The sequence below is a fragment of the Mustela erminea genome, chromosome 3 (genome assembly GCF_009829155.1).
Source record: "Mustela erminea isolate mMusErm1 chromosome 3, mMusErm1.Pri, whole genome shotgun sequence".
NCBI classification, from domain to species: Eukaryota; Metazoa; Chordata; class Mammalia; order Carnivora; family Mustelidae; genus Mustela; species Mustela erminea.
In genome coordinates this window covers 107,676,156-107,701,221 of record NC_045616.1, presented here as the reverse complement: position 1 = coordinate 107,701,221, position 25,066 = coordinate 107,676,156, and the positions used below count along the sequence as shown (strand labels likewise).

The window sequence follows — 25,066 nt, the reverse complement described above, 5'->3', positions numbered from 1 at the left end:
GAGGAACACAAAATTATCTGTGGTTTTTAAACTATTTTTCTTGAATCACATACACAGACCTCCAAGAGCTCGAATTTCTACTATTTTACACATTAAGCTTCTCAGTCAGATTCTCTTTGAACAAATGGTATATTGATTAAAACCTATTTGAACCTCCCCTATCCTGTGTAATATATAATTTCTTTCCTCTTCAGATGTGGTGTTAATTTTGTGTATGCATTTTTCTTTTTGTATTTCAGAGCATAGGTGAACTGATGTATATTATTACCCAATTCCACATATATCATTCTCCCTGTTACTTTCACCAAAACTTATTTTTCTTTCAGTATTTTGATTTCTTTGGGGAGGAGGATATTTTTCTCAAGCACTAACAGTTGGCATTCTCTTCATATCCAATATCCATGAAGAAGTTTTTTATCACTTGTCAAGGGTTGCTGTAAATGTATGGACATGTAGACTAAAGCACAAACAGTGCTGAGAGGCAGTATGGCAAGGTTGACTCGCGAGGTCCATGTCTTGTGCTTTGTGTACCAGCCATGTGTGATTTACATGAAAAGCTTAGCAAACTTACAAGAGAATGCACAGAAATACAGGGAATGAACTGGGAAGTGTTCACTCTTCCAGTGCCAAGATTCGAGGCCCTGCCTGCTAGGTTATTGGCTCATTTGTTTGTAACATTGATTCTTTATTTCTTGTTTCATGCTCCTGTTCCTGAATATTGCAACTAATTCAATTCCTCTTGAGATACTTTAGCTGTGTCTCAGTTCTTTCTGGCTCTATAACAAAATACCATAAATTGATGGCTTATAAACAATAGAAATTTATTTCATATAGTTCTGAAGGCTGAGAAGTCCAAGATACATGTACGAGCAAATTTAGTGTCTGGTGAGAGCTAGCTTTCTGGTTCGTTGACAGCTGTCTTTGTGTCCTCACATAGCTGAAGAGGATGGGGGGCGCTCTCTTAATTGTCTTTTATGAAGACATTAAACCCATGACTCAATCACTTCCCCAAAGCCCCACCTTCAAATACCACTGGAGATTAGGTTTCAATATAAGATTTGGCCTTGGGGTGGGGGTGGGGGTGTAGGAAATCACAAACATTCAGTTGATAGCAGCTTGGAATTCCATTCCTGGTGGAAAACACCACACACATGTATTCTCTATGCGCGCGTGCGTGCGTGTGCACAGACAAACATACACAAACATACACATCTGTAGTCCATTGTTTGTTATAAAAACATGTTCTCCTATGCTCCTAGTTAGCCTAGCTCCGAATTTTATACTTAACAATGTATTTTTTAAAAATCAGCAGAATACTAAAAAAATAAACATTTTTAAATTATTTTTAAAAAATTATACTTAACAGAATATTTTTTAAAAATCAATAGCTAAAATACTATTTCTCCTGCAGTTGTAGAACCTTGCAGAATACAGTTTTTATTTAATCTACACTCTCCTGTTCTGAGTTATCTTCATGTAAATAAAACATACTTCAAACAGGGGGAGGGTTGCTTGAAAATTGTTCTGTATCAAATGTCTTTGATCTGTGAGTAACTTCAACAGTTGTTTTACTTCACTACGTTCCTCTCCTGACCCCAAAGTGTATGAGTGAGAATTGGGCTTAATTAATTAAGGGAGTGTTTAAATTTCAAATATAAAGTATTAGGACACTTGTTATTTCCTAGAGTGTCACTAATACAAGGCTCAAATATTTTGAAAGGTGATGCATGTTCAGCATGGTTGAAAACCTTTCATTTTCTACTAGATTTTTGGTTTTATTTACAGTGTTGCTGCATACATTTTTGTTTCTTATGATTTTGTGCTGAAATGTTGAGCCTTCTTCCTAAGTCTCATTAAAGGTGCATCCTGGTTTCTGGATCATTGTGCACTGAACTGTAGATCCCAGATTATTGTTGAATTGTGGATTGTCCTGTCACCTTTTCCCTTATTAATATTTACATAAAATGAAACTGAATGCTTGGGATTTTATGTTCAAATATACCTTTTTTCTTCCTGTTTAATCTTGTTCCTCTCCATTGATAATAATGGAAGTTGCTTGGCCATATCAAACCCATAGCTTTGCAATTAACAATTCACACATGCCGTGTGTTGTTATTGAGCCCATATTTGTTTGTGTAATGTGTTTGCATGAATTAAAAACTGCAGGCCAAAAGTAGAAATGAAAAGGCATTGGAAAGTATTTGCATATGCAAGTGCAGTTCTTTCTGAAGACATCTATGAATTTATGCATGAAAATGTAGTCAGAGTCTGAGTGGATCTACTTTGATGGGTTCTAAAATTGAACTCAGGAAGTAAATAAGCACATATTTAAGGAGAGGAAGAGCAGGAGATACAATCTGGCAAGCATCATAGTCAATGTGAAACTTAGCCACCACAGAGAGGGTTAAAACAAATTTTACTTTCAGGAATAACAATAATTTTTAAATGTCATGCATTTCCCATTTTATTTTCTTATTCATGAAATCAAAGAGCAGGATCATCTCAGAACTTATTAGCCTAGAGGTACATTAGCAAGGATCATAGTGGGATCATCTCCTGTGGTATTCTTATTTAAAACCCAAGACACTGATCATAAAACAAACATGCTTCTCACATTCAAGCAAGTTTGGCAAACACGGTTGGATGACTCTCCAGATGCTCAGAGTGGAAACGAATTGCCAGCTTACTAAAAGTGATGAGGGGCCAGGGTCAGACCCTGTCCAGTTCCCCTGTAAGTATCTGCAAGTATCAAATGTTGAGAACCTGCCAGATCCCAGCAGGAAAGAGAGGCTGGGTGTTCCCATGGGAAGCTTATGGAAGTTCCCATCAAATTATACCTTCTTTGCCTGCTTTCAACACAGGATCAGCCTCTGCTCCTAAGAAGAGACAATGCAAATTACCTGTCTGGCCTCTATTATGCTGGATCCTCCTGGTGTGAAGGGAGAAAATTGCTGACCCTAGGTCTGTGGCCATTGGAGTAATTAGTAATTAGTAAATGACTAATGCTGCACTGAATAGCATCCTAGTGGTCTGAGAGTTAATGCACCTGACAAAAGTGACCAGTAGTCTAATCCCCGGTCAGACCCAGCCTCAGTCTAACATGTGAAATAGATGCCACTTTGAATAATGAAGGTCAGGCAAATGCCCAGGCAGATTGTATAAGCTTGTTCTTTGGGACCCTGAAGTAGGGTATAGAGCAGTGTGATACACAGGACATTCCCCCATGGCTTGCGAGCCTCAAGTTAGACTTGAACTTGGGGCGCCTGGGTGACTCAGTGGGTTAAGCTGCTGCCTTCGGCTCAGGTCATGATCTCGGGGTCCTAGGATCGAGTCCCGCATCGGGCTCTCTGCTCAGCAGGGAGCCTGCTTCCTCCTCTCTCTCTGCCTGCCTCTCTGCCTACTTGTGATCTCTGTCTGTCAAATAAATAAATAAAATCTTTAAAAAAAAAAAAAAAGTTAGACTTGAACTCTGCTTTTGTATTATAATGTGCCTGTGACTCTGGTCTACATTCTGTGTTTCACTAGGATTAGTACACCATTTTCAGATGTATTAAACAAGAACAACAAAAGAATAATGGCCAACATCCATTGAGCACTTTCTATATGTCAGGTGTCAGTCTAAGCATTTTGCTTATATTAACCCAGGGGAATATTCACAACAGAGTTGTGAGGTGGGTTCTGTTATTACCCCTTTTTGCCGGATAAGGAAACTGAGGCACCGAGAGATTAAATAAATCATTCCAAGGCCACAAATACAGGAATTGGTGAAGACAAGTTTTAAATCCAAAAAGTTGAATGCGAGAGATGTGTCTTGAACTTGAACTACTGTGTTTGATCCCCTCCTGAATAAATAAATAAACAAAAACAAGCCATTAAAGCCCACGTCACAGGCTATGAAGTTCGGTATATAAACCTTCATGGCATCAACTTCTTTAAACACTTCTTACTGTAGGAACTGCACTTGTTAACTTGAATGTCCCATGAGCACTACCACCAGCACTGCTGATTTCAATTCCTATGCCCACCCGTTCGCCTCCATTTCCACAACTGTCTCAAACTCCCTGCAGGCATTTCTACCTACAGTAGCTCTCCACAGCCACCACTGTAGGAAAAAGCTCCTGCTGTCAGAACGTGTGCCAGGCTGTCAGCACCGATTCTTTGCCTTCCCCTCTAGTCATCACCTTTTCCCACAACCTCTCAACCTGGAACACTAACCAAGAAAGGTGTTACTATCTAAATGATATTGCTCAGGTAAGCAGAACTGACTGGCTTCTGTGCCAGGCAAAGCCCAGTGGGCCAGAGAGTTCAGCCAGGCTTCTCATGCCTCAAAAAGCCCTTCTTTCCAGTTAGAACTGCAAGTCTCTGGAGAGGGGGCCAAGATTGAATTCTTTCTCTGCACCTCAGGCTGTCTCTTTGGGTCAAGGTTGAGGAAAGAATTGGGGGAAGATTGGATTTTTGAAAATATGCTTGCTTCAGTTCCCTCAATCAGTTCTAGCACAGATACAACTTTCACCAGCACTTTGATGCACTTAAAAAATACATAAAGACATACACACACACACATTTTAGGCTACGTTTGATTTTGGTATTTCATAAATCAGTTTTCACTCTTGTCATCTTTAGAATAATTGAGGAATAATATGTTATTTAGAATAATATGTTTTACTCTGTATAATCTGGCCTGGCATAAATTTAACCTGTGCTAGAAACTCATGAACCACTATAAGCTAAAGTGTTAACTATAGTCATTCAATCAATATATATAAGAATTGGTGAAATAATCTAGAAACCTGTGAGCATTCCACCTATATCAGAGTCTTAAAAAACTTACTTTTCCACTGTACCCAAAGCAACAGTTGGAAGGATTCTATTTTGAAAATCACAGCCATTTACCTACAAAGAACATCTTTTGTTTTAGTGACGTTCAAGTTTGTCTGGTCAGTGTTTGGAAGGTTAAAAAGTACCTTGAGGAGATTACATTTAATTTATTCTCCCACCTCTAGGCAGGACTTCTTTTCATAACTCAACTGAGAATAACCCGCTGCTTCTAATTGTTTGGTTGTGTTGTTGATGTATTATTCTTCCTATTCCTATTCCTATTATTATTATCATTATTATTATTTTAAGAAAAAGAGTATAATATGATCCATTGTCTCCTTGCTGGCTAACTTGAATCCTTCTTGCTTCATTTAAGAGGCACATAGGAAAGCAGTTAAAAATGCAGAACCAGGGGCGCCTGGGTGGTTCAGTGGGTTAAGCCTCTGCCTTCGGCTCAGGTCATGATCCCAGGGTCCTGGGATCGAGCCCTGAATTGGGCTCTCTGCTCAGCAGGGAGTCTGCTTCCCCCTCTCTCTCTGCCTGCCTCTCTGCTCACTTGTGATCTCTCTCTCCTTGTCAAATAAATAAATAAATAATCTTAAAAAAAAAAAAAAAAGAATGCAGACCCAAAGGTCAACAGTCTGTACCCCAGTACTGATGCGTTGCATGGGTGTAAGCTTGATCAAATTCTAGAACATATGCCCTCTGAATCTCATTTTCTCTCTCTGCAAAAGTTCCCACATTATAGTTATAGTTGTTTCTATGATTATGCATTTATCATGGTATGGATGCTATCTTTCTTTTAATAAGTGCTGAATAAATGCTAGTGGTTTTCATCATTGTCATTTTAAGTCTGTTGCCAGCACAAGTGGTCAACATTGGCTCTCCACCTCTCCTAACATTGTATGCAAGAGAATATTTTTTCCTTGGATTAATTTCTTATGACTCACAAAAATACTGACATCTTCAAATCCAGAATTTTTCTTCCAGTTGTTGATAAAGTATATTTGACTCTCTGTGCACCATACCTTTTGCTACCAAAGATGAACATAACTCACATATTATTTCCCTATTTTTAGAAAAAAGGAAAGATACCATCTAACAACTGTCAGCCAATGCCAACACATTGTAAGAGAGTTGCTAGTCAAACAACTTTACAAGTAAACAAAGAAAAAAGATCAGGAAAAAAAAAATGCTCTAACTTAGTGTCAATGGATACAGACTTGTTTTAAAGATGTGCACTTTTTGCATAAAAATTAATGTAAATTTTAAGGCTGAGTTTGATTAAGGAAAGGTTTTATCCTTATAGACTCTGGAGAAAATTAATCCGTTCTCATCACTCTATAGGTAATAACTTGGAGTCCTTGCCACTTAGTGATTCAGTCTTCTTTGGATTTTCTTTGTTGTATTCACTGCCCTTCTGGTATTAAATCTATTGTCAATTCTGCATTCTACTCTGAATCTAGAGTAGAATGAATTGAATTTCTTTCCATTTCAGTAGAATATCTGAATTTCTTTCTTTCTTTTTTTCTTTCTTTCTGTTTTTCTGAGATTCTTCTCTAGTTTTGCCCTTAGCCCCACTTTCTTTTCTGTGGCACTTTCTTTATAACAGTCCATTTCCTATAACTTCGATATTCAGTTTTTACTTTTCAAGACTTTTTCAGTTACAGGTGAAAGTAAGATAATATTCTGACTGAAACAAGCTTATGCAAAATATGTGATGCCTTATCTTACATCACTGGAGGATCTAACAGTACATCTGGACCTACATGTACCATCTCTTATTTCTCATTTTTCTGACTTGGCTTTGTTCTTTGGGGAGATCTCTTTGAAGATCTCTGTTGATAATCCTACTCTCACAGTCTGTGCCCTCTGTAACATTGTTGGCAAGGGTCAGATCCAGATAGGCCTGACGGGGGGCACATGCTGATGACTCTGTCACTCTGACTTTTCTTGGCCATGTCTTTGACTTAGGCCTGCTCTGTGCTTGGAGATATCTTATGGTGAGTACCTTCTAAACTAGATAGAATGAATTCTATATTGGAAAGAAAGGCTCTAGTGTTAGAGTGGGTGAGGAATACTGATTGGCCTCATACAAGAAGATCCTAATCCTGCTGATACTCAAGTCTAACAAAATGGTATTTCCAAGCTCCATTTCTACTTTTCTAACTGCTCCTGGAGTATGTATTCTTAAGTAGTCCAGTAGAAAACTTAATTGTCTTTTCCTCAAAATCTGTTTCCATTTTTATTTCCTAGCTTTTGGTCTTCCAAGAAGACTCTTTTTTCTTTATATTGATGTTCATCAAGTTATGATGGTTATTCTTTCTTAATTTATCTTTTTTCCAAGTTTCTCATTTCACAGGAAGCTTCCAACATTTCAAGACTGAACAACTGCTTCACCATTTAAATTCTCTCCTTCCCTTAGTCCTTCCCCTGCCCCCCCTTTTTTTGTATCATAGATAATCTTGAATTTCTAAAACAATGCCCTATTTTTGCCCCTTGATTCAAATTAATCTAAATGTATTTTGGGGTATCCATGAGACAACTATATTAAGTTATGATGTATAGCAAAGAATAAAGCAAACACAGTCTTGTAACCACACAAACTTGTTATCCTAAAAAGAAAAGATTTAACAGACATATAACTAGGTATGTCTGATAAACACCAAAAAGGGAAAATACCATGTGATTCTGGAGAGGCATCTAACCAAGTATTGTGCATTAGGAATGTCAGAAATCATGACATCCTTTCATACACTTGAAGGATGAGGAGTTGGATGATCAGATTGCCAAAAAATTTTCAGGCAAAATATATAGAATGTGCAGAGGTCCAGAGATGACAAATTTTGGTTGTTCTAAGAATCTGAAAGAAGTTCAAGTTAGCTGAATGTCGAGTGGGGACAAATGAGCTAGAATGGTAGGATGAAAGTGGGTCATGATGCTTTTTGAGGAGATAATGCTGGCTTCAGTTTATGGAACATATTGCAGGGAGAGTGAGGTAGGTTAGGAGAGTGTGTTTCATGGAGACAAGGGAGCTTAGTAGTCGGACTTGGAACGATGGATTTGAAAATGTTGTTAAGCCACAAAGATTGTTGACTTTTTAAGACTCTGTACAAGTGGAGGCATATATATATTGTTCTGGGACTTTTAGGCATTAAGAATTTTACCTTTCTGATGCTGAGTATTCAAAGAGCCAAGAAAGGTCAATGCTTGTAATTAAGCCTTTAAATAGAAGTGCATAGATTGTTAGTTCAAGTTCTCCTGGAGTGGTAACATATGCCTGAGTATAAAAATAAAGCATTGTTACAAGAGTTTAGATTTTTTTCCCCCTCAACCTTATTAGTTTCCTGTCTATGTAAAGAGTAGCATTCATCAAGAAAAATACAGGTAAAAGATTATGTTTTATCTGTCTCTTTTTTGTGTGACCACAGTACCTTGTTCATTCTCTATTATTGGCTTAGGAAATCAGAGACTCTGCATGTATGTGGGCAGGGAGGATTAATGTTGCCGGTGAGTGTGTATCGTATTCCTGCCGATTGGTAGCTTGACTAGCAAAGCTGAGGATGTTTAGAATGTGGGGTCAATACTTTCTGGCAACTGATGGGAGAAGCATGAAGATTCAAGGACTAAAGTTTCTGGTTATGGCAACTGTCTCAGTGTTAGTGCTTGTGACTGGGGTTTGAAATAGAGGACGAGCTGGTTTGTGGGTAAAGATAGGACAGCAAGTGTGGACCTTTTGAGTTGCAGGTGCCCTTAGGCCATGCACATGTAGATATCTAATAGGCAGCAGAATGTACAGGCTTTGAAATTCTCCTGAGAGATTTGAGCTGGATAGAGATTTAGGAGTTGACAGCTAATAATTTCACGGGACTCAGTGTGATCATCCAGGAAAAATGTACAAGGAAAAGAAATAAGAAGCTCACATGGGAACACAGGTAATCAATGGACAGGAAAAAGAAGAAGATCCTGAAAAGAGAGTGGGGAAAAAAAAAATTCCTTTGCACGCTCTACTCAGTCCCAATTTGACTGCGTATTCCAAGCATAAATAAATCATAGAGCTCTGATTTTATTTCCCACTCCCCTACTCAGAGGTGGCCTCCTTTTTATCCCTTAAATCAGAGGTCACAAAGTTAATGCACACAGGCATACGTAGCCCCTAGATATGTTTAGTCCGGCTTACAGATTGCTTTAGAAATGTTGAATCTCGTGCCTGTGGCCAGTGCATTCACATTCCAGTTTGCCACAAGCCACATCTCTTGCCTTTTGTCTTCTCCGGTTCTCTCCTCAAGTCACTGACTTTATCTGCCCAGCCCCTGAAGGCCATAGCAATAGCCAAAAGAACATGTACCTTCCTCTGCCCATTTCTTCTTTGTAGAATACTTATCTGCCTATTCCAAATCCCATCTTCCCATAAGGCTTCATGTATGAACCACCTCTTTGGTGAAACCTCCGCCTTCTGAACTCAGGTAGCCCTTCATGAGCTGTTATTGTTACTCTCAGCCTAGGTCTGAGTGAATGACTCAGCATACAGGGCAAGTGGCTTCGGACTCCCACGAAAAGGAAGATAAACAAAACGCTGTGCAGTTTTGTGCTGTGACTCATGGTTGCAACTCCAAGAGAATTTATTCCTATTAGCAGCATGTTTCCTGTTCCAAGAAGAAGAATTTAAAGCACACCTCAGAAAAGGAGCTTAGAACTTAGAACACGTGGGCTGTGTGTCTGTCCAGCATGACAGTATCAGATCCCACACTGTGAAATGCCAACTTGCAGGAGTTTTCCCTCACACACCCTGACATTCATCTATTGCACTAACATTTGCTTTTTGTGAGTACTGGTGATCACTCTCAGCTCTTCTGTGCTGGTGCCACAGATTGCCGCCGTGCCTCTGTAGGGACCTACTGTGTCACATGTGTAGGAGGCTTTTGGTGCAATGTGATCTGTGACAGGATATAATTCCGGCCGGGAGCTTTAGAGAAACAGCTGGGAGAGATGGAGTAATTGCCAATGTCGGGCTCACCATGCCTTACGGTGTAGGTCCAGGAGGGGTGCCACCCCACCCACTGATGAATCATCATACTGATATTATCAAAGGAGACATTACATTTTCAGTGTCATGTTTTAGGTTTATAATTTAATTTTCAGCTCTGGCAATTCCAGAAGCAACTCTCCAGACATATGAAGAGGAGGGGGCTGGTGTGTACCCAAAATGAGATCATGTTCATTTCTTGAGCACCTTATTTGGCATGCATATCTCCCAAGTCCTCTCTCCCTGCTGTAGCCAAACTCCCTTGCACCAAGTTACTCAATATTCCTCCTGCACTGACTGCTTTCCTTTCCACTCAACCTCAAGCCAGATCTACTTTAGCAATAAATCTCTGCTGGGAGCGATCAGAACAAATACGGAGTGTGCGCAAAGATATTAAAAATAAGCGCAACACAGACTTATTTAATAATGTCCAACAGTCTTTTATAATATTTGGAATATTTTCCCAAAGTTACTATGAGCATTATCTTTAATGCATTTTCTCAAAGATAGAAAGATCTTTTTGGGAATTCAAAAACAACAACAACAAAAAGAAACAGAAAATCAGATGGGCTCCGTTTTAGTCGCGGTTGAATCTGTTATTCTCCTTCCTTTTCAGGTCTTTTTCTTTGGCCATAGCCACAAAATGTGAAGCGTCTCTTTGTTCACCCTGATTTATGAATAGTAGGCATTGGGCAGTTGCTGTCCCAGTGGGATGCATTTTATTTTAAAAATAGTTTGCAGCACTTCCTTTTAAATCCCCCCACGTCTCCTGCCACCTTGGCCGTCTAATACATGCTTCTCGGTTCGTCCTTGTGCAGGTGAAGTCTGCTTCACGTGTGGGAATTAAAGCACAGAATTTATCTGTAGCGCTTTGAACCAAAACGTGGAATTTATTTAGAGAGTAATTCCAGTGGATTAAATATGTTGCTATGGATCTGTTTGCTGGAACATTGAGAGAAGGGTCTCAGTGTTTAATGTTTAATGTCCTAATGTTTAATGTCCTAAAAAAAAAAAAGAAAAGAAAAATCCAGTCAACTGCAAGGCAAATATTCAAAGCCCAAACAAATTCCTCTCAAAATGACTGCCAACTCAGGTGATGTTCTCACTTAAAGGCCTCTGTTCATCTGACAGCTGTGGGTTCAAATTCTTCTTAGTTCACAATGACAATTCAGTGAATGCTCACACTCTGACCCCCATTTGTATGTGTCGCAAAAGCCCTGCCTGGAGATGACCCACTTCACACTTGGCTGCTTCACGAACTCAGAGACGGAACAGTGGGGAAGCTACAGCAAAGCACTGAGTGGTCTTCGCTGAACAGTGAGGGGACAGTGAAGGTGGCTGTAACCCCATGCCATTTCTGTCTGTGGATGGGTGGCAACTCATTAGACTCTTCTGGGGAGTTTTGAAAAGTTCCCATGCCCAAACCCTGCCCAGGGCTAATTAAATCTGAATCGTTGGAAGGTTGGACTAAGGCATCAATATTTTTATATAAACATCTCAAAGGATTGAGTGTAACTGGATGAACTCTGTAGAATATAACCACTTCTTTGGTAACGGATAGCATTTCAGACGTACAGGGCCTCCTGCTCGGGACAGTGACTTGGAATCTGCCTTTCCACTCAGGAGCCCATAGTTCTAGCTTTAATGGAGCTTCCTAATCTCTAGAGGGTTTTGCCTAATAAATGCCATGTTGCTGGGAGCTCATTATATAGTATTTCCAAGCCAATAATGAGCAGCCATTTTCCTGCATATTTAGTGTTCCCAGTCCCTGGTTGTCAGGATCCACATCTTTGTTCTGAGTCCGAGGAAGCAAGTGGACTGATTCTTTCGGCACTCCCACTTCTTCTCTTACATTCTGCTAACCATTAAATGTGAGGATTTAATGTGAGCATCTGGCTTAGAATATAGCACATAATCAATTAATGATATCCATTGATCTAACATCTTCAACATCAAAGCAGTAATGATGAATTGAAGCCTACTCTTGGAAGAGACACAATCAAATTATGTTTATTTTGGAAGATGAAGCCAGGGAGGAAAGATAGTATTAATAGTAAGTCCCTGCTTGCTTTTCACTGTGAATATTTCTGAAGTCTAGGAGTAGTTCAAGTCAGGGCGAAAAGTCCAACATCTACAGGAGAAGGCAGGTAAGATCAAGGAATGAAACAAGCTGAGTTTTCAGCTATGTGTCGGGGACAAAGACTGTCCCGATTTGGATTATGTAGGTCCAGGTGGTGTCTGTCAGTTCTGGCAGTTTGGTGCCCTTGGGGAATTCAAGACTAGTGTTCTAGATCTCACAATTTATCAAGAAAATGAGAAATCGGGATTTTTTTTCCCATTAAATCCTCGGGTTTTATATGTTGCTATAAAGTACTCTTGGTGGTCTTTAAGTAGGCTCTGCACAACATGCCAGCCAGTTTTCCTGCCCTGGAATTTTCTGATGATAAGGTGCTAAATGCCCTTAAGGGTGAGGACAATCGATTGTGTGCCATCCCAGAATCAGCACCTGTGGGGCCACCTTGACCAGTGGCTTTAGAAGCCAGTGCATAGGAAGCTGATGACAAATCCTCCTTTCCTTCATCCTGAGAAACATAGCCTAAGGCTCCTTGGAAGGCCCCAGCCCCATCATCACTAGGTGCCAGTGGTCAACTCTATCACTCATCCTTATATTGGCTCTTCTCCTGTCCTGTTTTTCACTTTGTCCCTCACTCCTGCTCCTCTGAATCACTTCCCAAATAAAGTATTTATTCACAAAAATTCTCAGCCTCTGCTTTTAGGGCAAGGTGGGCCAAGACCTTTGGCAGCTAAGTCATTTTGAGATACTGTATAGGCCAAAAGAAGACTGTCTATCTGGGAGACATAGCTCTCAACGATGCCAGCATAGGACTTCTTAGTTGGGAATTGATTGATTTAAAAAGAAGATACTGAACTTGTATTACAGATATGGGTTGGTGTTTACTAAATTTTAGAATGTTAGTTTTTTTTTTTTTTTTACATAAAAAAATTATGATTTGTTTGGTCTGTTGGTTGTTTTTTAAGAAAAACAGTAAACTTTTAATTTTAGAATAGTTTTAGATTATGAAAGTTGCAAAAATATATAGAGAGTTCCTGCTTGGTTGTCTTTGTTGTTGTTACTTTTAGTACATGTGAGATTTCTCACTACATGCCTGGGAAACCTGATAGTGCTTTTTCCCCTTGGAAGCCATCACATCAGACCTCTGTGCAGAATAGTGAGCTGTAAATATACCCTGTAAGTTCCTTGAGGATGAAGACAGTGCCTCATTCATCTTTTCATCCCTCTTAGTACCAGCTATAGTGCCATTCACAGAGACATTTAATAAATATTTATTGAACAGGATTCCCATCATACACGAAAATTTGGAGAGATTGCATCTAGTCCCAAAGCTCTCCCTCATCTTCTCTGACCCCCTCCCCGCCTTAGCCTAGGGCATCTGTTTGCCCTGTGTTGTTTCAATTTGGCCCCAGTAGATTGGGAAGGAACATTAGAAGGCACAGTTTTTTACTCAAAGCTGACTCTGCCAGACCCCCTACTCTCTCTGCATGATCAAGTGATCTTTGTTGCCAAACAAAGCCAGAGCTGCCTCTCGGCCGCCCCCGGTACCATGCGAGCTTTCTAGGACATGCCTGTGCGCTGCATGTCAGAATGTATTTTTAGCCAAACCCTGAGTGAAAGCCAATGTGCATTTTGTTTCTTTTTTATAACCTCTAAGCACACATCTTACTTGTGTTCCGGGTGACTAACAAAAACAGTAATAATAACACATGCTGTAATTTCAGCCTCAGATTTCAGAGACCTTCAGGAGGTCTTTCATTAACCCTTTTGAGGAAACTCAAACAGCCGGATCTCAAAGCCGTAAGAGGTAGAATTAATATCTGTGCGAACAACTTACTTTTTGTTCAACATCAATTTACATCTCAGGAGAATGATTTGTCATAGAATGTTTAATTATGTAGCAGCTTAATACCGTAAGCTGCTTGCTTTCGGTCTTTAACAGAATTAGAAGGATTCAGCATGATGGAGCAGAGGCTCAGCACCTTTTGTAAAGGGGCCGGGGCAGGGATGAAATGAACAGAAGGAATCCTCTTTCACGGAGTGTTTGTTTGGTTGGTTGGTTAATGATAATACTTCCCATTGCATACTTTTGAAGTACCACGTGTTTCTCCGTGACCTTCCATGAATCAACTCAGTATCACCCCCATTTTAGCAGTGGAAAACTGAAATACCGAGATCGTGATCATCAGAGCTAAGAGGACAGTGGGAACTCATTTGAGGATTTTCAGCTGAAGAGCAGTAGAATATCATTATGGTACAAAGAAGTCGCTGACTTCTCAGTGGGAAACGAATCCAAAGGTAGAATGTAAGCAAGAAGAACAGGTACAAGCCATCCAGGATTACTTTAAGGGGAAACAGCATCCCAAATCCTAGAAGCTGGTTCAAGCGTGTCTGACAGAAATTTGTGACATCTCTGAGTTCATCTATACACCGAAGGCAAGAAGTTCACTCCTTGTACTGAATTTGCTAAGAGTTACAGAGGTGAGCAGCGGATGTTTTGCGGATCACGAAGAAAGCACATTTCAGTCAGATCATGACCCATATCCCTAAGTTTTGCTTTCTGGATCAGAACAATGGGTCCATTCCTTTTTTTTGCTTTATCTTAAACCATGTATCCTCCACTAGCTTCCACCACTTGCAACTTCTTTTAGAAGGCACAGTAAATATTACCTTCTTGTTTCTCAGTCATCCTTAGTGGGCAGTGATTCCTTGGCTTTTTAAAGGTGATTTAATTTAGGTATGTCACAGTCCTTTTTTTCTTAAGAGAAAAGAATCCTTTTTTTTTTTTTTTTTAAAGATCAAAAAACCCTCTGTCATACACAAACATATCCATCCTCAGTTCTGTGGAATATTATAGCTTCTCATTCACAGAGAGCTTTCACAGATGGGTGCAGGAATGCCAGCTAAACTACATGTTGAGAAAACAAAGCAAAGAAGTAGATAGGAGTTCATCTTGAAAATCATTCATTTATGGGACTTCTTTAGCCCCCAAGCCAATTATTCTGAGAACTCTGTCTTTTTGAAGCTTTTTATGTATTCATCTAGTATCCTTCATCTATTTCTGCAATTCTTTATCACTTTAATAATCTCCTCTCTTGTCTAATGCAGAGACAAAAGAGTAGTAACAGTAATGTAAATCGCTAAAGTTTACAGAGGTTCCTACCTTAGTATGTGTGCCTCATAACTATGAGGTTCATAAATAGAAATCATCATTATTCTTTTTTTTTAAGATTTTTATTTATTTATTTGACAGAAAGAGATCACAAGTAGGTAGAGAGGCAGGCAGAGAGAGGGGGAAGCAGGCTCCCTACCAAGCAGAGAGTCTGATGCGGGGCTCAATCCCAGGACCCTGGGATCACGACCTAAGCAGAAGGCAGAGACTTAACTCACTGAGCCACACAGGTGCCCCCAAATCATCATTATTTTTAAGGGGAACCAAGGTTTTGAGGGGTTAGTTACCCTTCCCAAGGGCAGGCAACTGGTACATAACTGTTGGAAAGAAAATCAAATCTAAGCAATCTACCTTTAGTGCTGCTGTTTTTTGGTGCTAAGAAATGTTTGTTGATTGACTATATAACAACAGTACTTTCCTCAATACTTGCTGGAGGGAAGAAATCAAGTCCAAATATTGAGATGGTCTGAACAGACAGCCTGCTGAAGAGCAGAGTATCATTAGAGCTATTAAGACAATGCAGAGGTTATTTTGGTGCACAGATCTGAGCAGCCAGATGGAAATCGTAGTTCAACCTTAGTGTTGTCAGACAGCAGAGGCTGTGGGCAAAGGGGAAGGCATGGGTGAGTGATTTTTGACTGTTTATCTCGAATGTGTGTGGCCAGTGTCACTCCCATCTCTGATGGCTGTGATTTATTCTATTATACTGTCAGGATTAAAACACCTTAGCAGAAGAAAAATAAAGGGAGAGATACAAATGCTGTGTCATTGATGTGACAGATGCTATTTCTCTGGAAACCATAGATGATGAGGGTACGGTAACTCTCTCAAAAATGCTGTGAACATATAATATCTGAGCCAGACAGACTCTCAGGGCTGATCTGTTTCACAGCACTCACTAGACAGATAAGGAAACTGAGGCCTAGAGAGCTTGGGAGGTGGCCAAGGTCACATAAGCTTCCAAGTTCAGAGCTGGGATTCTAGTTCAGAATTCATCTAGCTAAACCACCTGCTGGTCAGGTTCCTTGTTCTCTCCCATAAATTCATGGGGTTGAGTTGACATTGACTAAGGAATCTATTTATATTTAACAAGAGTGAAGCAGGAGACATGGGTGGGGAAACTGTCCTTTGCCTCTCCAGTATTCATGCACAAATCATTTAAACATCAAAACCGTGTGTGTGTGTGTGTGTGTGTGTGTGTGTGTGTGTACTATTTCCTCTCCTTTCTCTGAACCCAGAGGAGATAGTTCTCACCTCCTCAACCCTGTTAAGTGATGGGCTGGACCATTATCTGACTGCTGTAGCCTCCAGCTCCTTGATGTGTCCTCACCCATCTTTACCTCAAGTTCTTCATCCCTGTGTCTCTCTCCTGCTGTTTCCTGCATGAATAGATGGGGTGAATAAGAGCACATCAGAGTTCCAGCCAGCTGAGAAAGCCACCTCCTACCTCCTGCTTCACATGTGCCCTTGTGCCGATCTCCAGCAACTCAGATTTTCCAGCAATTCAGGACACAGAATTTGAAGTAGGGAGAAATAGCTTTGAGCCTCTGCTGGACCATGGCGAGCCATGTGATGCTGGGCAGGTCTTAGACAAAACTCCCTGGGGCAGAGTGTATTCCTCTCTATAGTCAGTGTCCTAGGACCCACTCCAAAGTTTTACATGTGGGGTGAAGTTTATTAATGATGAAATACCTGTTAAGCAGTATTTGTTATCACCAAATTGAGGGGGGTGCAATGCCTATGACAGATTTCTTTGTAAACTCCATAACTCTATTTCAAAAATCCGATGTGCTCAGACACATTCATGTATTAACAGAGACCTCCTGAGTATGGTCCAGCCCAAGAGACTGAGCCCAGGAGCCCCCAAACCATGAGATCTCTCAGGTACCAGAGGAAGCTGTGTCCCCTCACGCCTCACAGCCCAGCAGAGCCATTCTCTGTCCACCTGGGGCCAATGTCTTCCCCTCTGAATTCCAATTACCACTTGGTGGTGTGGCAGCATTTCTTGTGGTCCAGATCTCACAAAGTCCCACTTACCAATATGCCATCAAGCTCTGCCTATATTACTCTGTTTCTAAGAGAGAAATCTGCCATGGAGGCTTCAAATTGAGATCACAGTGTTTCCAGTTTCTAATCGGGGGTGGGGGGTGGGGGGGGAGTTAGGGCAGACACACAAAAGTAAAACTGAAGGAAACCACTGTGGGGGTGAGAGCAGGGCAGCCAGGGTGGGGCCGCTCCTGCTTAAAACAGTTTACACTCATCTCAGACCAACCTAACCACTGAATACTTTTACCTTTAGATCTGCTTTGAGTCCTAAATGATCTAATTTTGTAGGGACTTGAATCTTTGTCTGTATAGGGGGAGGTTTACATTTAAAAATAACTTTTCTAAGAGAATGTTCCTGTCTCCCCTAATAAGCCTCCTCTGTGGTGTCCCTTACTTGAGGCAGGTGAGCTTGGTGTGAATGTCGTTGCCACACAGGAAAAACAAAGACCGCCATTCTCCCTCTCTCTGATAGCAGAATAAACGCATTCTCTTCCAAAGCTCAAACCAGGATGTATCCCTCAGAAAAATGAACATCTGTAAACAGCTTGAAAGCCTCAGATGCTGTTTGCTTTGTTCTCTCCCCCATGCAAACCTTAGGACTGTGGAAAGGAGTCAGGACGTCAAACCCAGACTCGTGACTTTAAACCATGGAAGATCACTCAGTCAACCATCAAACACTTACCTGCGGCCAGCTTTATCCCTGGTATTGTTTAGGAGCTAGAAATAGAGACACAGAAAAGGTACAGTCCATGCTATAAGGAAACCCACGAGCTAATGTGAGGCCATAAAGAGAGCCATATAACGCTAGTACCACACAGAAACTACCATGGCAAACAGAAGCACTGAGTATTATGGGAGCAGAAGAGAGGTTTCCCAGAAACTACTCCAGGTACAGACTCTGTGCTATGAGTGAGGGCTAAGTGTGCTAAAGGTTTCCTAAGATCCATTTAGGTTTGTTCTAGTGTGAACTAGATTACTAAAATAGACAGAGAAAATAGCATCCCGATATTTAAATATATGATTACCCTTTCTTTATGAGTACTTAGCTGGAAGTGTCTTAGGATGAATACTAAAGCGCCTATCTGTGAATGTACACCATATTGGAAACAGATTTACTGTCCCAAAGTGTAATGCTTACTCAGCCATCTGATGAGTTCTGAGCACTGAACAGTTTGAGAGGGATGCATAGAGCTGTTTTATTGCAAGATGCTGTTATGAGTTATAGCAGCTTTCCTTATGCTATACGGCTGTCGCCAAACAAGTTACATGAATATAAGCAGTTTTATTTGCAATTTTTTGCTTACATTTTCTTAGCATATTCGGATTATGGCTTCTCACAGCCCGACTCATGCTCCTGTGGCAGTCCCAGTATATTACTTTATTCAGAGCCAAAAGGAGCCTTTAAAAATATTTGTAGAAAGTCCTCCTTAGAGTATGCAGTGTTTGTGTATCTAGATGCTATCACCTGGCACTTGCTTAGAAAAAGAAAAAGAAAAAGAAGCATTTTCACTCTTGCATATCATATATGTGTTTATTTCAGAGTAAACTTAATAAACATATTAATTAGCCTTTCATTTGATGCAGTTGCAGTGACCCCTGAGTAGGAGGTTTTGTGATTTAGGGAAGAAATAAATAACATTCTGAATTTCATTTGATCAGGACCAAACCCTAAATAACTAAAAAAAAAAGAAAGAATTAAATTCATGTGAGAGATGTACACCAGGCTTGGTTGTTACATACAAATTATAGGCTGGAAAATTAGTGTTGTCGATTCCCCTTGAATGGGTGAAAGTGAATCAGAGAAATTGATGACGTTAATAAAAATGATAATAACAGTAAATTAGTTTATACTAAATGTAAATAATTGTTACGCTGGGACCTGAATGAACCTTAGACAGTGAGGGACTTAGTTTAAATCCCATTTATTCTTATTTTATTAAGTATCCTTTTAATTAAATTAATTGCATTATTAATAATTAGAGTATTTAACATACAATATTCAGTACTAGAGTGAGTCTGTCTTCATTTTGGTGTATTTTTAGAAAATAATGAGTTTATTAGTGCCTGGTTTGGCTCAGCACTTGGGGGACCCTGGATGTTTGAATGTGGCCGCATAACCAAGCTTCATTGAGGAGAGTAGGGTTCAGTAGGGTTCTGCTGTGTGGGGTTTTGGATAATTTGGGAGTCAGTCTTTGAGAGTCTTTTTTTAATTACTTGGATTGCATTTTTTTCTGATTATAAAAATAATGCATATCCATTGTAAAGAATTTGAGAATGATAAATTTATAAAGAAGCAAGTTAAAACAACTGATTATCTTACCTTGCAGTAGCAATTGCTGTTGTTATCCTTTTGGTATGTTTATTTTCTAGTCTTTTTAGCTGCTTTTTAGGTGCACATATGCAACATTTTCAAAATTGAAGTTACATGAGCTTTCAGTCTATTGTTCTTTTTACTTGTGTCATGAATTTTTTTTTTCTTGAAATATTCTTCTGGAATAAGATTTTTTTGACAACTGTGTGTCATTGCCATGTGGCTATATCCATGCTGTCCTTTCTATTTAATCTTTTTATTCCAGTAGAACTTTAGTTTTTTTTTTTGGGTTTTTTTTTTTACATTTTTTTTTTAATTTTTTATTTTTTATAAACATATATTTTTATCCCCAGGGGTACAGGTCTGTGAATCACCAGGTTTACACACTTCACAGCACTCACCAAAGCACATACAGAACTTTAGTTTTTACATATTTTTTGTTACTATAAGGCTTCAGTGATCATCATTCTACATAAATCCTTGTGCGTGTCACTAACTTCCTCAGTATAAATTCATGAGTATTTTAAGTGATGCTAATGTAGATAGAAAAAAATAACAAATAAGCTGGACTTTGGTATAAATCTAAATGTTTAGGATATGCCTCAAAAATCAAAAATCTTCTTAAGGGGTACTTGGATGTCTCCATCAGTTAAGCAGCTGACTTGTTGTTGGTTCAGTGTCCTGGGGTTAAACCCTGTGCAGTGGACTCCATGCTCAGCGGGCAGTCTGTTCAAGGATTCTCTCTCTTTTCCCTTCTGCCCTTCTGCCCCACCCCCCGCTTATGCACAGATTCGCATGTGCACGTGAACACATGGGTTCGCTGTCTCTCAAACAAATCAGTCTTAAAAAAATACTTCTTAAGACAAAATAAAATTCTCCTTACAAATCCTATCCCAGTACCATATGCTATAATGTATCATTTCTTGTACTGATATTTTTTACTGAACCTCATTCTTGTACTGATATTTTTTAAACCAATTTTAAATTTTATGAATGTAGGGATCCTATCTTATTTCTCTAAGTCCCAAGTAAAGAGAGGTATATAAAGCCAAATGACTACCCCTGAAACTTCAGATTTTTTGCAATAGCATCTTAATTACCAAATCCTACAGCATTGGGAATTGTAACATGAGTATACTTTTAATTTTTTCAATCGACCACGCATATATATAAAGTTATATACATACATAAAGTGCAAAAATATACATATATATGCATGCTTGATAAATCACATAGAACATATCACATATTAAACACATTAAAATTTATGTATTTATAAGTACATAAATAAATTTACATATTTATATATTTCTATTCATGATCATAGACAAAAATCATATATACTAAATATGTGTTAAATTAAAGAGTTTGTGCAGAGAGGTCAGTGATTTGATTGGGTCTAATTGTGGTATATTTTAATCAAATGACCATCAGAATAAGGAACAATAAATACCGTAGGCCATATAGTAATCTGGTATACTATTAGTCTCCATTTACCCCAGCTGTAAAGTATTGCTTAGACTTATGTCAAAAGAAACTCCTGCATCTCAGTCCAAAACACACAAATGCCCAGAGCAGAAAGGATGGAGTCAAGAGACAAAGGCAAGACTTGCTGGATTTTTCTTTCTCATTTTGAATGTGTCTGTGGGCAGCTTTCCACCTATACAACAAATCATCCCTAGGGAGGGCAGTGTCATGATATGAGAAAGGAACAAAAAATGAAATGATGTCTGATTCCCGTGGGAAAAATAGGTCTTATGTGAAAATTAATCTCAGTGTGTTACAACGTTTGCTACATAAACCTGAACAAAAGAAAAAAAAATGTTGCGTGAGATGTTTTTTCTCTCAGAAGCTATCTTTCATAACCATCTCTAGTTTTGGGTGACACTGCCAAGGTGATACAAGATAAAGTGTGACATTCTTGGATGGTTCTGCAGCTGGGCAGCGAGCATCTACGCTGCCAGACAGGACCCTGGCAGGAGGACAGCACTGTCCTCCTGAAGTCTTGACCTGAACTTGGACTCTGACGCTAATTTACTTTGTCACCTTGACATGTCACTTATCCTCTTAAAGCCTCAGTTTTTTCTTAAAATGAGGCCAAGGAAGGCATGAATGATGTTTAAGATCCATCTCAGATCACTCTATCTCTGCTTCTGTGTGAACTCAGTCCCTGCTCTTCTGTTTACTTGCTAGATCTTTGAAGATGTCCAGTCACATTTAATTTCACATTACTAATACCATAGTTTGTGAAATCTGCTCAGGGAGAACTACAAATGTATTAAATATGCAATTATAAGTGAATGCCATTTGGAGTTAAGAACCTCTAGACTTACCCTGAAGGGAGTGTCCTTTCTTCTCTACCCATTTCCTGTCCTGATTGTCATTTTCATGCCACCAAGATCCTCTATCAGATTATGTCATCCCCCATTTTTGACCCAAGTGGGTTATGTTTATAAATACTGAGGGACTGACATAGGCTTTCAGTATTACCTTAGAGCGGCAAATGGCATTGTAAAGACATTGAGCATTTCAGAAAAAAATTATATGGATATTAATTATATGTATATGAGGACTCAAAAATCTCTTTCTTTAAGTTTTTACTTCTTGCACTCCTGAGGAATTGGATGTTTGTTCTCCTATTATGCTTATCAGTAAATTCTTGATTTTGTTAAAGAAAAAAAAATCCAGGGCAAGTGCTTACATTATCACAATCATCTGCTCGAAGCCTGAATTTCATTAAGTAGATTGTTAATAAAATGAGGAATGATATATCACAACTGCAATGCTGTGTCTCCCAAAGTTAATGAAGAGTTATAATTTTCTAGACGACAAATTAAAAGGCTGTTAAAATGGTTGGTAAGACTGTCAACGGATTTAGCAACATTCCAATTAAAATAGGGCATTAAAGAGAATTAAAATCTTGAATTTGGAGAAATGAGAAAATATGTTTAATATGTGATTTAATATAGTTAGGAGCCCTGAAATCTTTACATAAGATGAGATAGATATCATCTTAAAGATGACATGACACACTTAACAAAAAGTGGGACATCACCATCTAATAAAATTTCCTGGGCTTGGTCGATAATTTGCATGCCTCAAACATTAAAATTATATTTTTAATTGTAGAAATAATATTAGAACAATAATAATACTGTAATACATGAAATTATTTTAGTACATAAGTTATTATATGCATAGGACCTGTGTAATATTAATATATATTAATGATATAGACATTTATACAATACCCATTCAAAACAAATTCAGTTTTTATTTTTTCATTTCATTTAGCTCTTGTCTCATCCATCTGGATACATTTTAGCATGGAATAGTTATACTTTTGCATCCTTTTATTCTTCAATTATCCTTCAGACTTATATACCCTCAGTGATTTCCTTTTTTAATCACCAAATACCACACCTTGGATTAATATATGAAATTTTACTTAACTGTTCCATGCATGGTAACTAATTAGATCACTGCTATTTTTTGCTAAAATAAATAAGATGCACTAAACAAGTATATACACATTAAGAATAAGTTTCTAGAAATAGGATTAATGGGTGAAAGAGAATGAACACTTTTGTGCCTCTCATCAAGTGGCTTTTATCATTTTACACTACTACCCACAATTTAGCTCCAGTTGTAATTCAAATACAAGCTGGACAGCATTAGATGGCATCCCGATTTTACAACTTTTGCAAAATTAATAAGTAAGATGGTACCATATGGTTGTTAACTTATTTTTAGTCAATCTGCCCCAAGATTTTCACAGGTAATTAGAAAACATGACCATTTTTCTCCATTAATTTGGCTTTCTATGTCCTATTGTTTGACAAGTGGTAATATGTAGGGTGACCTGCATATGATGCCATAATTTTTCGTTAACATATTTTTGAGATATTCACAAAATTGTGATTAAGCTTAGTTCAAATGAAGGTACTCATGGAATGAATAGTTGCTCTGTTGGCAGGGATATTGAACAGACAAATACAAATGCAGGGGCGCCTGGGTAGCGTAGTCAGTTAAGCATCTGACTCTTGGTTTCGGCTCAGGTCTAATCTCATGTTGAGATAGAGCCCCATACGAAGCCCTGCTTCCGGCTCCATGCTCAGCCTGGAGGCAGCTTGGGTGGACCTCCCTAACTTAAACAGCATGGTCATGGATGGCAGAAAATCTCCTTCCCCTTAGCAGTCCATAATATAACCAGAAAGGATCCTTTCTGTAAGCTCATGATTCTTCTTATACAGGGAATGGCCCTTGGTATTTTGCCTTTAAAATCTGTTGATTTTATTTTTGTATTTGATTCTCACTCATTTTTTAACTTTCTTTTTCCTATGAGGCTACATCAGCAGTAAACTGTCTCTGTGGTCATTCTATGCCTCAGCTCTTCTTTTATCCTCCTGTAGTATGGAGAGTGAAAACGCTGGAAGAGACCAGTGAAATATCAACTCATCAACCCTACTATTAATCACAAAGTGAATTCAGCTCTTTCACCATCTACCCTTCTACCAGGAAATGGATCCCTGAGCGTCTGTCCATTATTCCTTTTGTGTGTTGTGCTGAACAGAAATTCTCCATACCTCCGTTTCTGTGACTCTGCTGTCAAGGGCAATCTCTTAGGCACTGCCTGTCATTGTGATTATTGCCAATATCACTGAATTAAGGTAATCAGGCCACATTCATTGCATGCACTTTGAGCAGAAGCTGAAACCACAGGTAAAATTGAAATGCCCAGTAATGGCCATTTCAGTGTCGGTTTCCTGTTCTTTCCTAAAGTGCATTTGCTTTTGCTTTTCCTTCTTGCCTGCTGAGATCATTGTGTGGGTGTGAGCGTCTGAGGGCTCAGGCTGATAAGTTGCAAAGGGAAAGGGGGAAAAAAGGCCACACAGCTTGAATAAATAAATACATAAAAATATATGGTACTCTAGCATGCCCTACTGCCATGTCTCCATCACTACACAAGAATGTCCTCACATATTAACTTCAGCATCAGAATTCTGAAGGCAGGGAAGCAAAAGTAGCAGCTGTGGGAGCTCCCTAAAGTGGAGCCGGGCATGACATTCTGAATTCTGAAATCGCAAACCCACAGTTCAGTAGGTTGCAGCAATACAGAATGCAGATGGCGTGTTCCTTTGGATTGTCAGTGTAGTTCTACAGTATATATAAATGGCTCCGGTTCTCTCCTGTTGGCTCTGTCACTGCCTTTTAACACCAATGTGTCAGGAAAGCCATGTTGCGGTGACAATCATATGTTGGTAATGGGGCTCAGAGGAGACTACCTTGGGAAAGTTTGAAATTAACCATTTCAGGATGGAGGAGTCTTAAATGTATTACATGTTAGAGAAATAAAAAAAAAAATGCTTTACTGTATACGTTAGGTGACTCTAATAACGTGGGTTCCCTTAATGTATGTCATGGAATTGAAGAATAGATGAAGTAGTTCATTATTTTCCTTTCTTAAATACGGACGTGTATGTGTGTTTTTCCCACAGCATGAATAAAATGAGATAAGTGCGCATTAAAACCACCTCAGTGATTAAACCATCTTCTTTTCATCTGTATAATAGAGTCAGAGTAAATATAAGGCTGTAATTAACTTTAAGGCCTCTGCTG

At 39.1% G+C, this 25,066-nt stretch overlaps 1 protein-coding gene across 14 annotated transcripts in view; it reads left to right on the top strand.

Annotated features, from left to right (window-relative positions):
* TENM2 (teneurin transmembrane protein 2) overlaps nucleotides 1-25,066 on the top strand; it is a 1,222,850-nt gene that overhangs the window by 296,939 nt on the left and 900,845 nt on the right. The gene's annotated exons all lie outside the window — the stretch shown is intronic.